Source organism: Hippopotamus amphibius, chromosome 15 (assembly GCF_030028045.1).
Source record: "Hippopotamus amphibius kiboko isolate mHipAmp2 chromosome 15, mHipAmp2.hap2, whole genome shotgun sequence".
Lineage (NCBI taxonomy): Eukaryota > Metazoa > Chordata > Mammalia > Artiodactyla > Hippopotamidae > Hippopotamus > Hippopotamus amphibius.
Genome location: NC_080200.1, coordinates 55157897 through 55181311, shown reverse-complemented (window position 1 = coordinate 55181311; position 23415 = coordinate 55157897).

The following is a 23415-nucleotide window of genomic DNA, read 5'->3' as shown; positions in this document are numbered from 1 at the left end:
AATTTTCACCTAAATTTGAGAGAGTAATTTGGGGTGTGTGTATATACACATATACTATATATATATAGTCAGCCATATTTTATTGATATCTTTTCATTTACTCCCAATTAATTCTACCATTAATAACAACAACCACGAAAGAACTTTGGTAAGAGCATCTAAAAGTAAATTTAAAATATATTTCTTGTGTGACAAAGAAATTTTATTCTAAATTTTCACTTTCAAAGGCAGTAACTGAAAAGTGGCAAATGGTTCTTTGCGAACATGTAGCAGGTTTTATTGGGATGAGAAAATATAAATAAAGTTGCATTTTTTTAATCTGTTTGGAAATTACAGACTGGATTGTATTTTGCATAATATAGGATACTTGATTAAGCTAGACCCTTGGTGAAATTTACACCTGATGTGGCTGCTCTATTTTGAAAGGAAACAGCTGTTTTCCGAATGTTCCTGTGGTTTCCTTTATGAGACAAAGCGGATTCAAATGAGCTCCCTCAACTCCCTCCAGAAACAAATTTCTCAAATGTTTTGTAACTTACTATTGCTTGATAAATGTTATATTGCAGATTATTCTAGGTGTTACGCCTCGGGCTCCTTAAGTGCTGCCATTTGCTTGTTTATTTTCTTCTCAGGCCAGGGAATTGCTTTATGAACTCCAAGTCATAAAGGGGAGTAACGGAGTGGGAAGAAAGCCATTTGCTATAATACTTCTTTGACTGAAAAGGAAATTGGATTTTACCTATTGCGAAGAGGTCACAAATTTTATTGTTAAACGAGCTAAACTATGCTTATTTAATAAGATGTGGGCCTAAAGGGGAATAATTCTCTAATCCCAGGCCCCCAGCAAATGCTCAATAACAGATTTTTCATAGAATTTCCACATTTGGTAACCTTAAACTTTTCTTATAACATTGATGTATTGTTTTCCTTATTTGTTTTCAACCTTGCTATATGGATAGACGTTTTTAAACAGAGAAAGCCTTATGTGGAAGTAGAGTTATTTATATTTGACATAAAGTTTCTGGAAGTGACTTATAAGGAAGCTAAAATGTATTAAGCCAACATTGAAAGGAGAATGTCATTAAATATATGCGCACAGTACTTAGGATGGCAGGAATTCCAATTTAGTCTTTGTCTCGGCTGTCTTAAGATGATCCTCTATCGTCTTTCCAGAGGAACTGCAGGGAAAGTAGAGAATGGGAAATGAATTCAGTTTAGAATTGTATAATATGTTAGGCTGCATGCATTATCAAATCCACACTTCAAAATATAATGAAATAGCACTATCTGAGAATCAAACCTGTTTCTTTTAATAGCTACAGACAACTTATCCCATATGAATTGCCTATATGTTATACATATATTATTATCCCCTCTATAATTTACTCTAAATTTTCAAAGATTATATAAAAGACATAGGCAGAAAAAAGATCTAGCAGGAAAATGTGAATATGGGAATTTCAGAGTTAATAAATGAAATGAGTATATCTACCTAAAACTGGAAAAGATAATACATTTGAAATGACTGTGCCTAGTTTTTAATAACTTCATGACATATCATTCTAAGTACCAGTTTCCTCTCTTTGAAGAGAGTGCAAAAATGAAGTATGTATGAGTGAGAAAATAAACCACTGTTGTGAAGTGATAAAATTTCTAAACAAAACAGTAGTGTCACCACACTTCTTTATGAACCTTACACACTGGATCATATAAAGTTATTTGTCCTGTGAAGGTATGTATAATTGAAGGTTGTGTATATTGCATTTCTCACATTATGCTTTTAACCAATGAGTTTCACATTGCTTGTGTCATCCTTATTTCAATAACCACATTACAATTTCCAGGAACGCACAAACCTGGAAAGTCAAACGGACACATTCTCTGTCCTCACCACTCTTTGCACCCCATTCCAGCTTGTAAATTTCCAAAGAATTGGGAAACCCTCAGAAGAGAATTTGCCTAACATCTGCTTCTGTGGAAATCCCTCCCACAGCTTATTTGCCTACAGTCCTGTGGATTCTGAGTGTTCTCCGCAGCTACAGCTGCTGTCCTGTTCCCCTGGAAATCCACTACCTCTTTACTTCTAATACCTAAAAAAGCGTATCCCTAACACAGCTGTGGTGTGTAACAGGTTTTATTGAAGGTTTACCCAGTGGTGGTTCTGCTCAGCAAAGCAAAGGACATGTTCAAAATTGGAATTTCTATCCTAGCTATATTTCTGCTGCTCCTTGACACAGAACATTTCTCATGAGGGCTGGGTTGATGTTCATTTCGTACAATGAACTTGCTCAATTTCTCTTCACTACCGAACCCTCTTTCTCTAAATTCCTTGACTGTCTGGTTCAGTGCCCTGAAACTCTGCTCTTTTAAGGCCACTTTTGGGAAACACCAAATTCTTATTAATTTCTTTGTTTAAAGCTACCTCACTGGTATAATGTTTGAAATCTTTTTTTTTTTTTAATCAAAAAGCAGTTGTCTTACTAATAGCAATGTTTTCTTCCCACAACTATCAATTAAAATAATATATTTTCTCTTATAGTTATTTATGGATTATAGATTAATATATTTAATAAATCAAATATTAAGGTTACTATGCATAAGATACTAGTTTGCAAATAAAGGGCAACTATAAGATGTTCAAAAATCTCTTTATGATAGCATTAAAAAATATCAGTAACAACACCTGTTAGCTGATGTTCTTGACAATAAATTCAGGTAAAATCAGCCATAGTATTAACTACAATTAATATCAGCCATTTGGGGTAAACAAAACTGTCAGACTCAAATTTTCTGATGCCACATTTTTCGTGAATCTATATATCAGTATCTATTGCCAAGATTTTTTTAAACCTCTAAAAAGGCAAGCTGTCTTTAATTCACAAAATGACACAGAAATATGTAGCTAACTTTCTTTTTTGTGGGAGAAATTTTAATTTTTATCCCCTTAATCACAGACCAAATATTCTCGGAAGGATTTCCCACACCTCCAAATCTGTTTGTTTCCTCCGTATTCCAGATACCACCCATTTCAGTGTGGGGACAAGCACAGTGTGTCTCCCTGGGGGTGAGGGGGTTATAATGGAAAGCCACATAATGGCTGAACTCCATATGCGAATTACACATTTTAAAAAGTCTTTAACTGATTGACTTCAGGGTACAACTATCTCCAATGGTATTTTTTAAAAAGACTTTATTAAAGATTTACAGAAAAATTGAGAAAATAGTATAAAAAATTCCCATGGACCCCATGCCCATTTTTGTCTACTGTTAACATTTTCCATTAGTGTATTGCATATGTTGCAATTAATGAAACAATATGGATATATTCACATCACTTAAAGTCCATTCTTCTTTCAGATTTCCACCATCAGTAGTAGTATTTTTCCCCTTATAAAATGTATGTGAATTCCCAAGGAATTAAACTGATTTAATTGATAATAATGTCACTAATTTCTAAATAAGGAGCTGGCAACATATATTTTTTCCTTTGAAGTAAATGTATTTTAACCATATGAATGGCTCTCAGAAATACTGGGCTACTATGGTAACTTGGCATCAGTGTTTTATCACTAAATATGATTTAGAAATTACCAAAAAACTTTTTTTAGAATCTGAAAGACAGAAAATACAAAGGGCTTCTTGAAAACTGCTACTGAATTTATTTTTAATTCTTTCAAAAATTGGTTTTAAAATACCTCTTTCAAAGATAATCAGTTCAAAAATATTGCATTATATAAAGATACTGTTTTCTTCCTCTTAAAACCATTAGATAACATATTGAGTCCTACTTACATAAACAGATTCAATTGTGAAAAGTATCTGTACCAGCTGATAAAAATGTGCATAAATTTTCAATTATTTTTTGAAGCCTCAACAAAGACTGATATGCGTTATGGACTTAATGTCTGCCCCCTCTTCACCTCCCAAGTCCAAATGTTGAAGCCCTTATCTCCAATGTGATGGTTTGGAGATGAGGGCCTTTGGGGCATGATTAGGTCATGAGGGTGTAGCCCTCATGAATGTGATTAGTGCCCTTATAAGAAGAGACATGAGACAAATAATGTCTCCATCTTGTGAGGATACTGCAAGAAGGCATCCATCTGCAAACCAGGAAGCCGGCCCTCCCCAGGAACAGAATCAGCAGCACTTTGATCTTGGACTTCCAAGCTTCCAGAACTCTGAGAAATAAAAATGTCTGTTGTTTCAGGCACCCAGTCTATGGTATCAGTTATAGCAACCTGAGCTAAGACAGTATAAAAAATATATTATTTCTGAAATAGTACTCTCCTCATTTGTTCCTCCATTAGGTGTGTGACAAAATTTGAAACAATTTGTTGTCACTGAAATTTGGTTACCATCCAGGGAGAAAGACTGTAGCCTCCTGTGAATATTTTTAAAAGCAAAATGAGCACACTGCTGTGATGTGCTGGGCAAGCTGTTTTTCCACAGCGATCAGAATTTCACTTTTTAAAACTTGTTGGTAAAGTGAATGTGATTAACTTCATGTTATCAAACAGACCTAAGACTACTGGTCAGGAAAGATATATGTCTTAATCCATGGTTGAATATATTATATTATAAACTTAATGACATGCTTGAACTGGCAGATTCCACTTTGAATTTATAATTTGTTTATTAAAATGATTTTTAAAAGAGTAAAGACAATTTTTTCTTTTAGTAAAAGAAGACAACAAGCTCCTGGATTGTTGTCAAAGATAACATCTGGCCAGCTCCTGTAACCTCGGTTGTTTTCTCACTGTTGTCAGATGCTAGCTCCATCTAACATTATGGGCTGGCTTGCTACCATTATCATTTAAGACATAAAATATCTTTTTATTTTTTAAATTAAAAAAAATTATGGGAGTATAGTTGGTTTGCAATGTCGTATTAGTTTCAGGTGTGCAGCAGAGTGAATCAGTTATACATACACATATCTCCAGTTTTTTTTCTTTTTAAGATTTTTTTCCCTTATAGGTGATTACAGAGCATTGAGTAACATTCCTCGTGCTATACAGCAGGTTCTAATTAGTTACCTATTTTATGTATAGTAGTGTGTATATGTCAATCCCAATCTCCCAATTTATAGTCCCCCTTATCCCGTGGTAACCATAAGTTTGTTTTCTACATCCATATCTCTACTTCTGTTTTGTGAATAAGTTCATTTGTCCCCTTTTTCTTTCAGATTCCACACATAAGGGATATTATATGATATTTGTCTTTCTGTGCCTGAATTAATTCACTACGAGAATCTCTAGGTCCATCCATGTTGTTGAAAATGGCATTATTTTGTTCTTTTATATGGCTGATTAAAATTCCATTGCATATATGTACCACATCTTCTTTATCCATTCCTCTGTTGATGGACATTTAGGTTTCTTCCATGTCCCAGCTGTTATAAATAGTGCTGCAATGAACACTGGGGTGCCTGTATCTTTTTGAATTATGGTCTTCTCTGGGTATATGCCTAGGAGTGGGATTTCTGGGTTACAAGGTAATGTACAAGACATATTCATGGAATGTTTTTGTCCTTTGAGAAAGATCACTTAAAAAGAATGTAAAGTTCTGAAATGTAAAGAGTATCATAGGAAGTGCATCAACCACATTAAAAGAAAGTTTCTTAATAGAGGAAGTGGGGAATAAACATCTTAAGTGATTTTTTTTCCACCTTACACTTTTTCTTTTTTTCACTTGTTTTTTAAATGTTTGTTTCTGGTTTTGTTTTGTCTTACTATGAGAATGAGATAGGCTGGGACCTGGGGCCTGGAACTCTTCACTGCAGAGCTTGCACCTGGACAAATGTCTCCTCAAGTAACAGGATACAAATAAACTATAAGGGACTAAAAACAAGTGCATGCATGCACAATTGGGGCAAATTCTGGACAACAAGACACCAAAAGACCAAAAACCCAACTGCCACTTCTGAGATGTCAGGAGCAAAGCAGGGTACTGGGTATGATTCCTGCACACAGCACCACCAAGGAGGTGAGCAGACCACCCAAGACACCCTTCCTACCTGACCCATGGATCCAGCCCTACCCTCACCCCATTTAAGGGACCAAGTCACTCCACCTCAAGGAACAAGCAAGGAAACTTGTTACTTGTCTTCACTCCATCATGCTGCCCCACAAGTCAATTTCTTGTCTGGCCTCTTATGAATTTTTATGGACTAAGGAGTCCAAGAACCCTGGTCAGTAACAAGAACATACCCAAAGAAAGTGCCAAAACATCTATGTTCAGGATAAACATAACTCTAAACCTCACTGTTACATAGTATCACCCATCAAAAGGTAGAATGTGGCCAGTGCCCAAGGAGGCTCTGTGTTCCCATCTTCAGTCACATTATACACCTTCCTTTTCAGAAGTAACTATAATTCTTGCTTTTGTGATATCCGTTTTTTTTTTTGCTGCTCTTTATAGTTTTGTTTCCTCTGTTTTGGAACTTAATATAAATTTAACAACACTGTAGTTTATTTTCTGTGTCCTATTTCACTTGGTCAAAAATTTCTAAGAGATTTAGCTATGTGATTTCTTGCAAAATTTCCTTGTTTCCAATCACTGAATACTTTCATAATGTTTAAAAACACACAGTATATCTATATGTTTTGCTGTTGAGATATGTGTATATATATTTATTGATATTGGGAAACAGCTGTCTTGTGATCTATCGCTTTCTTTCTAGAAAGGAAACAGATGACATAGTCTTATCTTCATGTAAATATATTGGTAATAGACGTTCTCATACACAAACTAATGATTTTGCTCAGAGATATATCCTTATGTAAGAGATGCTTTTGGTCAAATGTCTCTAGTTTAGAATTTCTTATAGTAAATGAACCTAGTATTTGCAGATTTATGGTTCTTGGGAAAATTTTACATGAACTCTGTAACTATCTGGATATTAAATATAAATGTTTCATAACCTAAAGTGCTTCTTCCTTGTGAGATGAATGTTATCTTCATTTAGGTAACTAATCTTTATCCTCAGCAGTCAACATGTGTCTGATGAAGAAAATATCTAGGGAGCTCTGTGGATTCTCTTGGATATCTCTCTAGTTCTCCTGGCCTCTTGATTGCTTGTATCCTAGAAATTATTTGTAAACCAATGTCATTGGGTAATATCTTTGATTTGTGTGAGTCTGATTGTCACAGTCTTATTCTTTACATTAGCTCAAGAATAGACACTGCTACTGGGCCTGCACAGCATATCCCAGCTGCTGTAGAGTTAGCTGACAATGGCTCACAGCTGCACAGTTCTGAAGGCTGGAAGTCCAAGATCAGAGTGTCAGCGTGGTCAGGCTAGGGGCCTCTTTTGGGTTGCAGACTTCTCACTGTATCCTCGCATGGCAGAAAGAGGCTAGGGAGCTGTGTGGAGTTTCTTCTATAAGAACACTAATCCTATTCATGAGGGCTCCAACTTCATAATCTAAGTACCTCCAAAAGACCTTACCCTCTACTACCATCACACTGGAGATTAGGATTTCTGTATATGAATGTTGGGTGAAACAAACATTTAGGCCATAGCAAATATCATTCAACAAAATATGCAACATCTGTTCTCTGCTTCTTGAATGATGTCTTCCTTTAGGTTGACCACTTTAAAATACATTCACCAATTTATTTCATTCTTGAAAGTAGGCATGGATTTCTATTCAAGAATTTGTTTGGCATGTCCATTTAACCATCCATCATTTATTTATTGGGTACCTGTGATGTTGGAATAGAATTCTGTATGAGAGAAAAATTCTGGGTAGGGAAGATTTTAAATGAGTTCTTATAAATCATTAGGTAGTGATACATCATGTGAGTGAAATACAGTAGGACATAGACATCAGAGTGTTTTTGGTAGAGAGAGTGTGCCTGTTTATACAGATTGGTCAGGGAAACCCTCTCTTACAAGATGAACTTAGCAGAGACTTCAAGGCAGAGATGAGTCAACCACAAGAATTTCTTCAGAAAGAAAATTTTAGAAAGCAAGAACCACTAATTTAAAGGTCCTTTTTTGAGAGATTACTTGGCCACGATGACTACAGCAGAGTGGGCTGTGGGGAGACTTGAATGGCATGAGATATAAGAGATTATGGATGGGTAACAGATAAAATCAGGAGTTTGAGGTCATTTTAAGGACATTGTGCCTTACTCTTGATTCCATGGAAAACCACTGGAGAGTTGATTGAAGAAGGGATATGATTTAAAATGTTTGAAATTGGTCATTCTGGATGCTATGTTGATAATAAAGTATAGAAAGGCACACCTGAAAATATGGGGAGAAATGTGTGCAGTAGCATAGGAGAGATACAATAGAGGCTTGTACTAGACTGGTAGCATCGAGGGTGCTGAGTACTGATGAGGAATGGTTGGCTTTTGGATATATTTTGAAGCTTACATCATACATTTTTGATATATTGCATACAAGTTGGCAGATTGATTTAGGAAACCAGGCTTATTTCAAGAATTTGTAGACTAGGAACATCGTATACTGAAAGGGAAAATATTTTGAAAACACCAATTTTGGAAGGAAAATGGGAGTCATTGTTATTTGTATAAAGTGTGAATGTCTATTAGTACTGACACCTATTAGGTGGTTGAGTTTGGAAATCAGGATAGAGTTGCTAGAAGAAAATAGAGGGATAATTCTGAAAGTCACAGAGTGGATCATGAAGGAATGCGTTTAATTAGAGATGAGAAGGGGGGTAAAGACTATGTCCTGGGGCATTCCTGTGTTTAGAATTTGGGGAGGTGAAGAGACACCATGAAAGAAGAGTGTGGACTCTCTTTTCTCTTGATGGGAGAATAGAACCAAGGGAGTGTGCTATTCCAGGAGTCCATTGGAAAGAACTCTTTCAAGATGGAAACAGTAAACTAACGATTCTGAAACTGCTGATAACTTCAATAAAATGGGTATTGAGGACTGAGCATAAATTTTAACAATCTGGAGATTATTGGTGAAGTTGACAAAGGCAGTTCTGGTGTTGTGTTGGGGCAGAACCTGATTGAAGTGAATTTAAGAGAACACAGGAAGAAAGGAAATGTACACAATGGTTATTTAGAAGTGTTGTGAGATATTTGATTATAAAGGGGAACAGAAGAATAGTGTGGTAATCTATTAGACAGTAGAGTCAGAAGGAATTTTTTTTCATAATGTGTGATAATAAAACATGTCTGAAATGCTGGTGTGACCAATCTGGTTGAATAAAAAAATTTGATGAGGCTAAAGAGGGAATCTAATTGCTCAAGTAATGCCTCAGGAGAGACTAGGTCCAGTGCACACCAGGAGCAGATGGCCTTTGACTAGAGTAGGACGCATTGCCTTTGGAGTCCATCACCTCTTACGTAATGATTTTAGTATCCACCTGTCAGATTTGGTGCTTGAGAGTTGACTACTGTAATTTGAATTGTTTTCCAGTGAACTTGTAGTCTGAATAGAGACTGAGAGTTGGAGTTATGTATCTATACTTGTATTCAGATGGATTCATTTTCTATACTCTTGGTGAAGCTTCTGTACTAGAAAGCCACCATCAGCGTCCGTAGCTCTTTTTGGAGGTAATTGTATGTTGTGTTTTGCCTTGCATAGCCTATATAACCTGGTGTGGTTGCCAGGTCTGTCCAGTAGATTATGGGGTTCATTTCTAAATCTTGTGGCCCTAACACCTTTAACATACTTACTTTCTATTTATTCTATTCTAAGTGGATCAGTTGGCATTCACAAAGATCCACTCTTGTCTTCACAACCTTGAACCTCTAAATAAAACAGATGGCATGCTCCTATTGATTACTGAAAAAAGAGGGGTCCTCAGGGCACCAGGCTTATTATAGGTTAATTTTTTCCTTTTCTTGTTTTTTTTTTTCTTTTGACATGAATATGTTATAGTTGCTTACTCTCTAGTTCTAGGACTGATTTCTTCTCTGCCAACATTTTTATTCCTTTGGTCATTTAAAGTAGAATCAGGAAGAGTTGGAGGAGATTATAGGATTACAGTCCTTGGATGAGCCATTATTTTTCAGGAATTCCAAAGTATAGTTTTTTAAGCTTAAATAAATCTCAACCTTAAATGATTTCTCATTACTGATAAAAAAGAAACATTACACAATTTGACCCCAATGCAATTTTCATACCCTTATCTCTTGTATTTATTTCTATAAACTCTGGGTTCTAGTACAACTATATCTTTTAATCTTGAGGGAAATAATATAAATATTATTTCTTCAAATGTTTACCTTTTATTTTTTGCAAATTATTCTGCCGAATTGCCAGGCTCATTTACTTGTACAAGTGTGATCAGGCAATTTTGTCTTGATCGCTGAATCAGAACTAATCTTTTCTCCTTCATGTTTCCATTTCATCCATCCTAGATTAGGATGAAAGTTAGAGTGCCTGTCACTGTATGGTTTCATTTCACTGTGTGTACAGATGTTCATATTGAAAGGACTATGGGAGTAGAGACTACTTATTACTTAGGTGAATTTCTGTTACATCCTTGTAGCATTCTCAAGCTATTACAGAAATATCTCATTACAAGCTTTATTTTTCTTCTAATCTTTTTGTGTTTTGTGTGTGTGTGTGGGGGGGGTGGTGAAGATTAATGAATGTGTCTTATTTATTTTTTCCATCCCCAAAATACTTAGTTCACAGTCTAACATAAAAGAAGAATTTCATCAACATTCGTTGAATGGGACTTCTAGATATTTTCCTTCAGCCCAAGGGAGTTAAATGTTACAGTGATAAGGAGACAAGAAATTCTAAATTGTACAGAATAACCAGAAATTGAGCAGGGAATATAGATATAGATGAATAGTTCTTTGGATACTATTAGATCATCAGATTCTAATAGGAAAAGTAGCAAAGTTTTCAGTGAGAATATCACCAATTGGTGTGAGTCTCACATTCGTTGGCAAAACAAAACAAAAACAGTTTTCTAGGCCACAGTTCTGCTCAGACATTCTTTGTAGCAGCAGTTTATCAAAATGCTAATAAAAATATACTCATGAAGAAAACATTCAATAAATTTAAATTAATTAGCAAGTTATGTTTTGTAATACTCAGGCAATGAATCCAAATGTGCAAAGCATTTTGTCTACTTTGATATGATAGCTTTTTTTCTTTTCTTGGCAAATGAGAACACAAAGTGCATCAAAGCTAACAATTAATTCCTACAAGACCATAGTGATTTTTGAAATATCCCACAAGCAGAAGATTTGGTAGAATGATTCCTTTCCTTGAAAAAATATTGATTTTCCTCAAGAGTCTTAAAAATCTTAAGAGAAAATACGCTATTAGTTGAGGAAGGTAGGAATTTTCCTTTTCAGATAATTTATGTGTAAGGAATGATTTCTGTGAAAGGAGAAATCAATGTTACAAATCTGTTAATTTAGAAAGACAAAGGAATTCTTCCATTTATAGGTGTTCATTTTTCATGTCGTCTTTGTTATTGCTAAAAAATTTTTATAAAACTTAATAGCGTATTTATACTCACTGCATCAATTGTTCCTTATTAGACAATGGTGTTTTATGGCTGCTCTAAGTTAATCGTGTTAATGTTTCAACTTAAGAACCATAATTCATACAATGCCTTAATTTCCCTGTGGGCACAGGTGTTCCTGGATATACAAATGAAATACTGTGACTACTTTTATAATTGAGAAGCAAACTCCACAACAATGAAATGCTCAGAAACTCTTAATAGAATAAAAACTACTTTGTGAAAAATATAAATTTTAATATAGCAGGAGTGAGGAAGAAAATACTGTTGTAGTGATTACTGAATCTAATATTTGATATAAGTTGTATTTGAATTGAATTTAGGTAGATGCAAGAATATTAAAGGAAAAATCTTTAAAAACTTACTTCACAGTAATATGGACAAAATATTAAAAGGAACCTCAATTGAGCAATATACCCCCAAAATGAAAAAAATTAAACAAAAGGGATCTATCAATTGTGCAAATTATTTTGTAATTTGAGTGTTGGTCGTTGCTTCCCTATACAGTGGATTTCAATGAAAGTTTAAACATTTCTACTCCTATACCTTAAAAATTCAGAAAATCAGGGTCTCCTTAAAGAATAAATATGACTCCATCCTTAAAGAATAAATATGACTCCAATAAATGCTAGAAGGAACGGCCTCCAAAATGGACTTCATGAAAATACATCCTCCATTTACAATTATTCCCATCTATTAAAAAGTGTTAGAAAAGTTTTCTAAAGGTTTTCTTTCGTTTGTTTTTTGTTTTTGTTTTTCTTTTTGCTTTTTTTGTTGTTGGTGGTGTGTAAGATGGAATCTTATTTCTTACTCTTTTTTCTACAGCTGTCTATGTTTAACTTAGAAAAATTCACACACATGCACAAGATTTGGACAACAAAAGAAAAGCTTAATTCCAGTGATAAAATAAGCTACAGATTAGCAACATGGCTTCAGAAAACTAAAGTACCAGAGGTTTCTTGGTCTGTATCTGAAGTTCTATAGGCCAGAGATGGTTTATTATTATTACATTTTAATAATTTTTTTTAGCTGACAGAGAGGTGGAGCTGGCATACTCTACCTTTTCTGTGACATTCTGCTGGTAATTGAAGGACTGAAGCATTCTGCACCTTTGCTGAGAGCTGTAAAGGCTTGAGCCAGCTCTCAGCATCCTGCCTCAGTTTGGTGAATTGTCCCTCTATTTGGAAGCTATGGTTCATAGATCGTGCCTTGAATTTATGGTGTTTTTAATCAAAGACAAATGGAGCTTCCTAAATGAAAAAGGCATACCCCAGAAAGCATAATTGTGTTAGTGAGAACACTTTGAGAAAAATAGCTGTTTGCTGTACCATTTACTGTGACTTAGATTCTTAGCCTCTCTCTGGGTATTTTTCAGGAAATACCTGATCCTCAAAAAAAAGAAAAAAAAATCCCAAGGTAAATTAAGTAAAAATGAGAATGGAGTCAGCATGAGACTTCCATAGATAATGCCAATATTTAATAACATATTAATTGGAATTTTAAAAAGGCAGGGAACAAAAGACACTTAGCTAAGTACAGAGTGGGAATTTGGAATTGACATGTACACACTGTTATATTTAAAATAGTTAAACAATAAGGATCTACTGTATAAGCACTGGGAATGCTGCTCAATATTCTGTAATAACCTAAATGGGAAAAGAATTTAAAAAAGGATAGATACATATCTATGTATAACTGTATCACTTTGCTGTACACCTGAAACTAACACAACATTGTTAATCAACTGAGCTCCAATATAAAATAAAAATTAAAAACAATTAAAAAATCAAACAAATCTATTTTGGAGATGATGGCAAAGGAATGATTAAAATAAGACATCCATAATGGAATCTTAAAAAAATTTGTCTCTGAGAACCGAGACTAAAGTCCAACAGTCTTTTGAAAGGCGAAGGCCCACAAAGAGAGGTAATTCTTCCCAAGGAATCAGATCATTTTAAGGTACTAAGGTTCCTTATCCTCAACTTTCATGTCTACTGCTTCCTGAATTCTTCTCTACCTCTCTGGCTTTGTCCCCAACCCTATTGGATCCAGGGGGTGTTCTTACACTTGAGTTTTCTTTTCCTGAGTCTGCAAGGTCAGTCTTGAAAGTATGGGTTAGATATACAATATAATTATATACTTCTGATTTGGGGACTTTTCCTGTTGTGCCGTAAAATACACCAGGCTGCTGCCATCCTGCTCCTCCTAGTTACCACCTGCTGAGCATCTTTGGGAATCTATTCTGTAAACATCCTTGCAGGAGCCTGTTTCTTCCAAGGCATCCTGAGGTAGCTTAATGTTGAAATATGACTGTTTTATACAAATGCAGTTTTCACAGTTTATTAGATTTTGCAGAATATTTTATTGCAGAACTGAAGTGTGATTATCACTGCTGCTATAGCTGAGAGTGCTTTTGTTGAAAGCGCCTGCTCCCCTGGTCCCTGGATGATACATATTTATCCAGTGTTTTCTAAACTTTAAGAAAAGAACAACATTTTGATGGAATACATTTAATCAGGCTTTGTTGTATTTGGGAAGAAAATCAGGCTACCATTTGTGATTCTTTATCATGAAAGCAGAAATTGCAAAGGATATTTCTTTGTTCAATATGGAGTATGCTAATAATTGGTCTTCTGAAACAAAACAAAGTGTTTGGATCTGCTAAGAAACTCTTTTGAAAAATGAGAATAAATATGTTAATACTTATAGAAATAGATTGTCCCCTAATTTTAAAAAGTGTCTTTAAAAGTGTTATAAATTTCCTTTTGAAAAAGAAACCTTGAATAACTTAGTTCGAGTTATTCAATATTTCTATTAAAAATTAATGGGCAAAGAAATGCGTGCATACAGGTCGAAATTTTCATATTATAATGACTAAGAAAAATAATTCTATGACAAAGAACAAAACTATTAAGATTAAAATACGGCTGTCAGAAATCTTATTCTAATCTACCTGAAGAAATAATAAGTATCTCCAGGCAAACTGAATCACATAAATATCATTTTACTCTTAGCAGAGGATCTAGACTATTAATGGAGGTTATCTCTCAGAATATATAAGGATTCAAAGCAAAAATTATATAAGGAATATTTATGCATTATTTTAACATTTTAAAATTTAAAAATTTTAACTAAAAATGTGCAGCAACATCTCTTCACATTTAAAGACAGAACCTCTACTCTGTTGTGTGTATAATCAATGCCATTCCAGATACCTTTTTTATGAAGAGAGCTAGTCGTGTATTTTGTAGAATGCCCCTTTAAAGTGGGTCCTACACCCAATTCCAATGTGTTTGGGGGTGTTTCTCCCACACCACAAAGCAATTCTCAGACACGAGCTGGGTATCCTACGGTTCAACTCAATTCTATCACGATCTACATAGATAGCAATGTCAGATCCACAGATTAAGGTCTCAGTGCTACAAGACTGCCCCCATCACCGCCCATTTCAGATGCCAATCAGAAGTGCTGTTGTCACCTGTGCTTCTGACCTAGCCACTGTAGATTGGAGGTTCCATCAACCTCCTCCTTGAGCTTGATGAATTTGCTAGAGTAGCTCATAGAACTCAGAGAAATATTTTATTTACTAGATCACCGGTTTATTATAAAAGGATATAATTCAGGAACAGCCAGGTGGAAGAGATGCATAAGACAGGGAGGGAGGAAACAGAGCAGGGCCTCCATGCCCTCTCCCTGAATCTCCAAGTGTTCACCAACCCAGAAGCTCCCTTGGGGGATATTTAATGGAGGCTCCATTACACAGGCAGGATCAGTTAGATCATTGACTATTAGTGGTTGAACCCAATCTCCAGCCCCTCTCCCCTCCCTGAAGATCAGGAGATGGGACTGAAAGTTTCAACCCTCTAAACACATGGTTGGCTCCACTGGAAACTATTCCCAAAGTCACCTCATTGACACAACAAAAGACACTTTTTAGCTCTCATCCCTTAGGAAATTCCATGGAGCACTGTGCCAGAAATGAGGACAAAAACTAAATATATATTTCTTATTACAAATCATAATAGCATACCCATACTATGGGTTTGTTTGATATTTACTAATGATTAGACTGATATTATGAATATTTGAGAAAATACTCCAGTCTCAATGCATTGTATTAGAGGATACAGAATATAAATATATCTTATTAGCAGTGATGTTAACCTTGATCAGTTGGTGAAAGTTGCATCTTCCAGCTTTCACCACTGTAAAATTACCATTTTTCCCTTTCCATACTCTATTATTTTTATTTATTTATTTATTTATTTATTTATTTATTTATTTATTTATTTATCCATACTCTATTCTTTAGCAATGAATCACTAATTACTGCCCACACTCAAGCTGAGAATTGGGAGGTAAAACTTCATCTCTTGGAAATAAATAATTCCAAGGCATGTTTTTAAGCACTCATAGAAATTAATAAGTAATTTGGGGAGATACTTTGTGTATATAAAAATTTCCTTTTACTCCTTAAGCTTTCACTACTAATTTTAATATTCATCAGTTGATCTTGTCTGCAGCAACTATTACTTGGTTGTTCGAATGGTAATTTTCTATTTCCCTCCTTTCTTCTACATTTTAAATTGGAATTTGTAAGAATGAGCTGTTTTTCTCCCCTTTTAAATTATTTATTCAATCATTGATTTATATTGTTATGAGTTTATGGATATTTAAGTATTTTATTTGGGGGGTTATCATTCAATATTACTATTTATTTTTACCTCAGACTTTTCCAGTTTGGGCCAGTGGGAACTCTTTGAGTTTGGTTCCTGTGTCATTTTTACAGATATCTTCTAAAATAATATTTTTCCACTTTCTTTCTTTTGGGACCCGTAAGAAAATATATTTTGTATTTTCCCTGACTTTGTCTAGGAGCAATAATTCCTCCAAGGACCCCTGGTTACTTTTAATGAAGAATGATATTTAGAAACTAATATCTGCATATGTTAGGTGTGCCCTTTTCTTCTGAGATGTTGCTTCTTTTAAACCTCCCATCAGACAGGGGTTTGTAATGCGTGTATGTATACATCTGTATATTTATCTGTATGTATGCATATATATTTTTTCTAATTGTGTATATATGTATAGATGTGTGTAAATATATATGTACCTATGTATGTATATTTGAAAATAGATTTATATCTCTGTCTCCAATCTAGCACACAGGATTCATATTGGAAAGTTTGATGACAAATATAATTTATTTATTAGATACCATGTTATAAGATTTTTCTGTCTTCCTGATTGAGCTTTCATAATCATTGCTTTGCAATACGATTTTCCATTAATTTAAAGTTATCGGGTTTAAGAATGAGGACAAGATGGCAGAGTAGAAAAACCTTGAGCTCACCTTGTTACACGACCACACCAAATTACAATTAACTGCTGAACAACCATTGTTAATAAGGACTGGACTCACCGAAAAAGATATTTCACATCCAAAGACATAAAGAAGAAACCACAATGAGATGGTAGGAGGGACACATCCATCATATAATCAAATCCACACTCCCTGGGTGGATGACCCATAAACTGGAGAATAATTATATGAAAGAAATTCTCCCACAGGAGTGAGATTTCTGAGCCCCGTGTCAGGCTCCCAGCCTGGGGCTCTGGCATTAGGAGAGGATTCCCCAGAGCATTTGGCTTTGAAGGCTATCAGGCCTTGATTACAGGAACTCCACAGAACTGGGCGTAACAGAGACTCCACTCTTGGGGGCACACACAAGATCTCCTGTGCACTGGATCCCAGGGCAAAAGCAGTGACTTCTTAGGATCCTGGGCCAGACTTACCTGCTGTTCTTGGAGGGTGTCCCGGGGAGGTGAGGTGGGGAGCAGCTGTGCCTCACTCTGGGGACACTTTTGGCAAGGGTATCAGGGAGTATTCATTGGCATGAGCTCCCTGGAGGTCGACATTTTGGCACCAAATATAGGCTCCAGTGCTGGGATGCCTCAGGACAAATAACAAACAGGGCAGGAAAACAGCTCCACTCATCAGTAGACAGGCTGCCTGAAGACTTCCTGAGCCCACAGCTGTCTCTAGACACACCCCTTGAGTTATGAGAATTAAAGAATTTAATATATGTAAAACTGTAATAATATTGTTTGGCAGACTGAAAACATTCAAAATCATGAATTATATTTTTTCATATTTAAAAAATTGTTTTGTCATTTTAATTGATCTATATTTCAACATTCAATATTTAAAAGTATTTTAATTTACATTTTAAACTTTCTATTTCTCTTGAAGTTAAAACTAAATTTGTAATGCAAAAATTTAAAGTTATATTTACTTTCCTTTACCTATCAAAGTGTCATTAGCTGTGTCTTTCTTTGAAAAGGAAGAAATCCTATCAGGCTTTTACTTTTCCTCTGCATGACAGTTTTGGGCTGCAACCTCATAACCTGAAACGTTATGACCTAACCAGGAAGGCATTGGAAGAATAGTTCAAACGATTAATACAAACTCCAAAAATACTAGTCTTGTGAGGTGTAGAAAAGGTGTCACCACATCCCTTTTTGTACTAAAAACTCTACTTATTTCCCAGCATTGATACAGATTTACTCTTAAAATAAGTTAGTTTTTTCTCGAATGCCTTGGGATGTTGGACTTCAAGGCAGCTTGGAAGAAAGCTTGATTCTCAGCAATGTAGGCATTACTTCCATACTTGAATAGTTTATGACTACTTACCATAGGTGGGCAGCACCTGTGGCTTTCTGTCTATAACCTCCAAAATTACAAAGTCTTTTACTCACCATCTCCAATTCTAACTTCATGAGGTAAACACTTAAAAATCTGGTATGTGTTTAACAAAATGTTATGTTTCTATAGGTATGCCACTGAAACACACATCCACACATGGTATTTAAAATAAATAAAATTAAAACATAGCAGTCATATTAGTCTGAAATGTTTCATTTTTCCTGAATATATTTTGAAATTCTTCCAAATCAATCTTCCCTCATTAAGAATCCATTACATTTTTTAAATTTTTTAATGGTTACATAATATTCAATAACATTAAACTTATCCCTTCATTATATTAGTTTCAATTTTTATTGTAATTACAGTAGTACTTTAATTCATACACACATGGATTTTACTTTTATTTCTATAAGATAGTCTTCAGAATGTGACTAGGAGCCTAAAGTTGGATATGTTCCTTATCAGATTATTTTCTAAACATTCTGTCGTAATTTATATCCTCCAAGAGAATAATAAAATTCTTCTTTTTATAAAATCTTCCAAGCACTGGAATTACAGAGCTTTAAATAAAGTCCAATGCCCTAGACAATGTTACTTAATAGAACTAGTTGGTCATGCTATTTAAACCTCATAAATGATTTTTCAATTAGATTTACCTCATCAATCACCTCTGAAAGCTCTATATCAAAATCACCCATTGTGTTGTGATTTTATAACCCATCTTTGTAGTTTAAGAGGTTTGCTTTATGTATTTCACTACTATTATTTTTTGGTTCATTAAGATTTATAACTGAGCTGGCTTTCTAGGGTGTGGAAATTTGGGTAGTAAAACACTTCCAAGATTTTCTTTAAAGGCAGCTCTCCCTTCATCCAATTTGTTGGATATTTGCTTTGCCAACCTCACAAATATATTTGCATTTGTCTGATATATATCTGACCACCCCATGCCTTTTCCACTTTGCTTTACTTTTGAGTCAATCTGTTTTTATTATAAAATATATAGCTGATGTTTTTTTCCTTTAATCTGATTTAAGAGTTTGTCATCAAGAGTTTAAGAGTTTGATATGGACATGCAGTCCAAACGTTTATGTCAGGCTTTATTCCTGCGCTCTTATGTTATGACTGATTAAGCTCCCCCTTTGCTTCAGTTCCACTGTGTATGCCAGGAAGCAATACCCCCAGTTATATTACAGACAAGTATATTTGTCCTAATGATGCTAAACTACTTTGCCCCACTTCTTTCAGGTAATGATAACTCACTATATAATACCTATGTATTCCAGTTACTTCCTGAATATCAAACCTTCTTTTTTTAAATTAATTAATTATTTTATTTGGTTGCGCCAGGTCTTAGTTGCAGCAGGCAGGCTCCTTAGTTGTGGTTTGCGGGCTCCTTAGTTGCAGCTCACCAGCTTCTTAGTTGCAGCAGGTGGGCTCCTTAGATATGACTCACCAGTTGCTTAGTTATGGCATGAGAACTCTTAGTTGTGGCGTGTATGTGGGATCTAGTTTCCTGACCAGGGATTGAACCCAGGCCCCCTGCATTGGAGGTACGGAGTTGTATCCACCGCAGCACCAGTGAAATCCCTCAAGCCTTCTTCTTACTTAAACTCTCTTTCCTCTTAGGTTTTGTACATTCCTTATCTTAAGCTATTTATTTCCTTACACTTCCTTAGCCAATTGTCTCCCGTACACCTTGAATTCCTTCTATGTTTGCCAAAACTATATAACAAACTCTTCTTTATGATATCACCTCCACCTACTTTCTCTAAGTGACATCTCAATATTCTATAAATGAACCCATATACATTGCTTCCAACTCAAGAGGAACATGCCTCTCCTATATTTCATATATTTAACGACAGAGGTTGAAACTTGAAAGTAAAATTTCCTGCCCTTTTGTAACTTTTATTATTCAATTATACAATCCTCTTCCTATTTCAAAATTGTCAACTACAGAATTCCCTTTATTCTCACTCATCCATGGATAATCTGAATAGTGACATTGTCTTCCTGTCCACTTCTATTTCTCTCAAAGCTCTCAAAGATTTAGAATCCATTGTATGATCCACTTAACACCTTGGGAACTCAGTTTCTTGACTTTTTCACCCTGACTTTTTTCATTTATTCCCATGGTCATGCCTTAGGCTACAGCTCACCTTCAGATAACTTTACGAATATGTCAAGGAAGATAAGATATTGAAAAATCAGGTCTAAGAATGAAGAAAATTGAGGGAACTGTGACAAACAGAAAATAATAACCTAAAGGATTTAAAATTCAAATTTCTTGTTTGATTTACTTAAGCAAAACAAATCAAAGCAACTCTTTAGGTTTGTGTACTTCTTTTTGTCATCAGTTTGTACATTTTAACTAAGAACAATGACTTCTAAAAACACTTTAAATATCTTATTCATCAACCTCTGCCTCTTACCTCTTGCACAACTGGTATACGTTTTGAACCTCAGTGAGGCTTCTAATCAATTTACTGTCCTGATCTCACCATCCACACACTCCTTCTAAAGATACTTACCTCTGTCTAACTTAGTCCACATGGTCCATTTTTAAATTGCATCTTTCAAAACATGTATAATCCCTGTGTTTCTTTGTCCATCCTAAATACTTGGGAACACTTCAGTGCCAGTTGAACATAAATATCTATACTTTTACCTGTGTGAACTAAAAGAACAGAATGTTCCATACCAGCTCTGCTTCAAGTTGAAGTGCACAAACCTCAGATAATCTGTACCCTCACTGCAGCAGTTAATTGCATGTCCTAGTAAGTTACACTTTGATTTTTCTGGGACAACAGAATTGAATTTTCTCCTCTCTCCACAAGCCTCCTACTTCTCCAAACAAATGGTGTGGATGTTTCAATTTATTATCTGGAAAACATTCTCCCTGATCTTATAAAGACTTTGACTCCTTCCATAGTTCTTCTTTCCACCAACATTATCAATTTCCTATTCTACTAGGTAATTTCTAACCACCTTTTCCAGCCTTCTTCTTCTTCTCCTCTACTAAGGGCATTACAAAATGCCCTTGTTGGCCAACAGCAAAACCAAGGAATCATGGACAATTATCATCATTCTCTAACACCCCAAATACAATCTCAGTAAGTCTTGTAAAACTATTCAAATATATTATGAGTATAGTCATGCTCTCAATTCTTGCATTGCTACCTATCTGGTACAAGACATCACTGTTTCTCTCTTGAAGAACTTCTACAGCCTCCTAACTGGATCTCACCATCCACTCTTACACCCTACAATCCAATATCAGAAAAACAGAACCATCTCTTAAAAAGAGAAGTGACAATTTAACATTCCCATGCTTAAAATCTGCCAGTGGTTTCTCATTTTAATTAGAATTCCTTTTAAATTCCTTTCTATATTCTGAAGGATTCTATAGGTCCTAACCACTGTTTGCTTCTCTGATGTCATTTCCTACTATGTTTCATTTTATCCTTTATATATTCCAGCTCAATGATCTTCTGTTTATGCTTTGATTACCACCCAGATTTTTAAATTCAATATTGTTATCCCAGAAATTCAAACACAATTTCAAATTAGTGAATTAATTTGTTTCTTGTGCTTGGATGTTCTCTTCCTAGTCCTTTTCATAGACACATACTCACTCCCCATATGTAAGGTAAACCCAAACAATTTTCTTTTCCTTTTTTGCAATATAAGTACCTGAAGTAAACTTTGATCCCTGAGGCCTCCACTTCAAAGTGACATCCATGTTAAAGATGGCTATCTCAAATAAACCCATTGCCAGCTACAGACTAAATGTAGCCAGGGCAACACCCCCTGCCCTGGCCCCGCTCCCTGCCAAACTGAGACTCCTTTGTTTTAAAGATCTTGGTTGATTTCAATCACTGAACATTTGAGTTACTGTATTCCCACATGGTAAATTCCTACTGTAATGTTTTAAATTCACCAGTAGAGAGTGAGCCCAAGAAACCCTAGGCCCCCAACATCCTAAACCAAATCTGTTTTTGTGCCTGAGTTTCAAGTAAAAGGCACTTCTATATATTGGATTGAAAGAAAGAAAAAAAAGAAAGAAAGAAAGAAAGAAAGAAAGAAAGAAAGAAAGAAAGAAAGAAAGAAAGAAAGGGAAAGAACAAAGAAAGAGAGAGAGAAAGAACAGGCGGAAAGAAGGAAGAAAGAAAGGAAAAGAAAAGAAAAAAGAAAAGAAAGAAATAGAAAAAAAAACTGTGAGTCATCATTGACCCATCTTTTGTGTAAATTCCATACTTTCAATCTAATAGCAAGCTCTGCCAGTATTACATCATTGCCACAGGATTCCCCTCTACTTTGTTCCATATCCTCCAGAAAAATTTTAGTTCAACCCACCATAATCTCTTATCTGAGGAGTCAATGCCATGATTCTTGTGAATATATTTGATTTAACCACATGTTTAATTGTGATTCAAGAATAAACTATGTAGACTAACAACATGATGTAAATGAGCACAAAAGCTGAGCTGGGTAAATTATATTCTGTGCTCAAGAATTTAAACCAGAAAACATAAATCAAGTGGCACCTATAAGAATGGGAGCTAGACATGAAAGAATTAACAGGAAAAAGAAAAGACAAGTGCTAGAATCATTCCCAGGAAGGATCATGGTAAAACACACTTACAGGGAAACAGATATTATGAATAAGCAGTACTAGGTAGTAAAAATGATATACAGAACAACACAAAAAAGTCAAGCTAATCAATAGTAGAAGAGAGGTGGGAAAAGTGAAGAGATATACCTGTGAAAAGGAACACTCTGTGTATGATGGAGTTTGAGAGAGAGAGGGATAGAATAAGAGAGATAGAGGTTGCTCAAGCCAAGGTAGCTTCAGTAAATCACCCCACCCCCTTTTTTAGAGTTTGATCAGTTAAATGTTTTGCTTATAGGCAGAAGATAGCAATTACTACTTTAAAAAAAAAAAAACTTTTGGCAGTGTAACTCTGGCATGATGTTCAAGAAGTATGCTAAATAGATCAATATTTGCTATCATGTCTCTTCCCAGATGCTAATCCAACTTGCTATACCCTTTCCACGTCACCACTCAAAATGGGCTATTACCTAATTATTTAATCAGAGATATTATGGGTAGCATTAATTTGCTGGGTAGTTCACATCACTAGCATATAATTATACAGCTGTATTTAAAATTAAATAATATGCATATGAATAAGTTTTGATTTTCATTTTAGAATCTCTTAATATCCT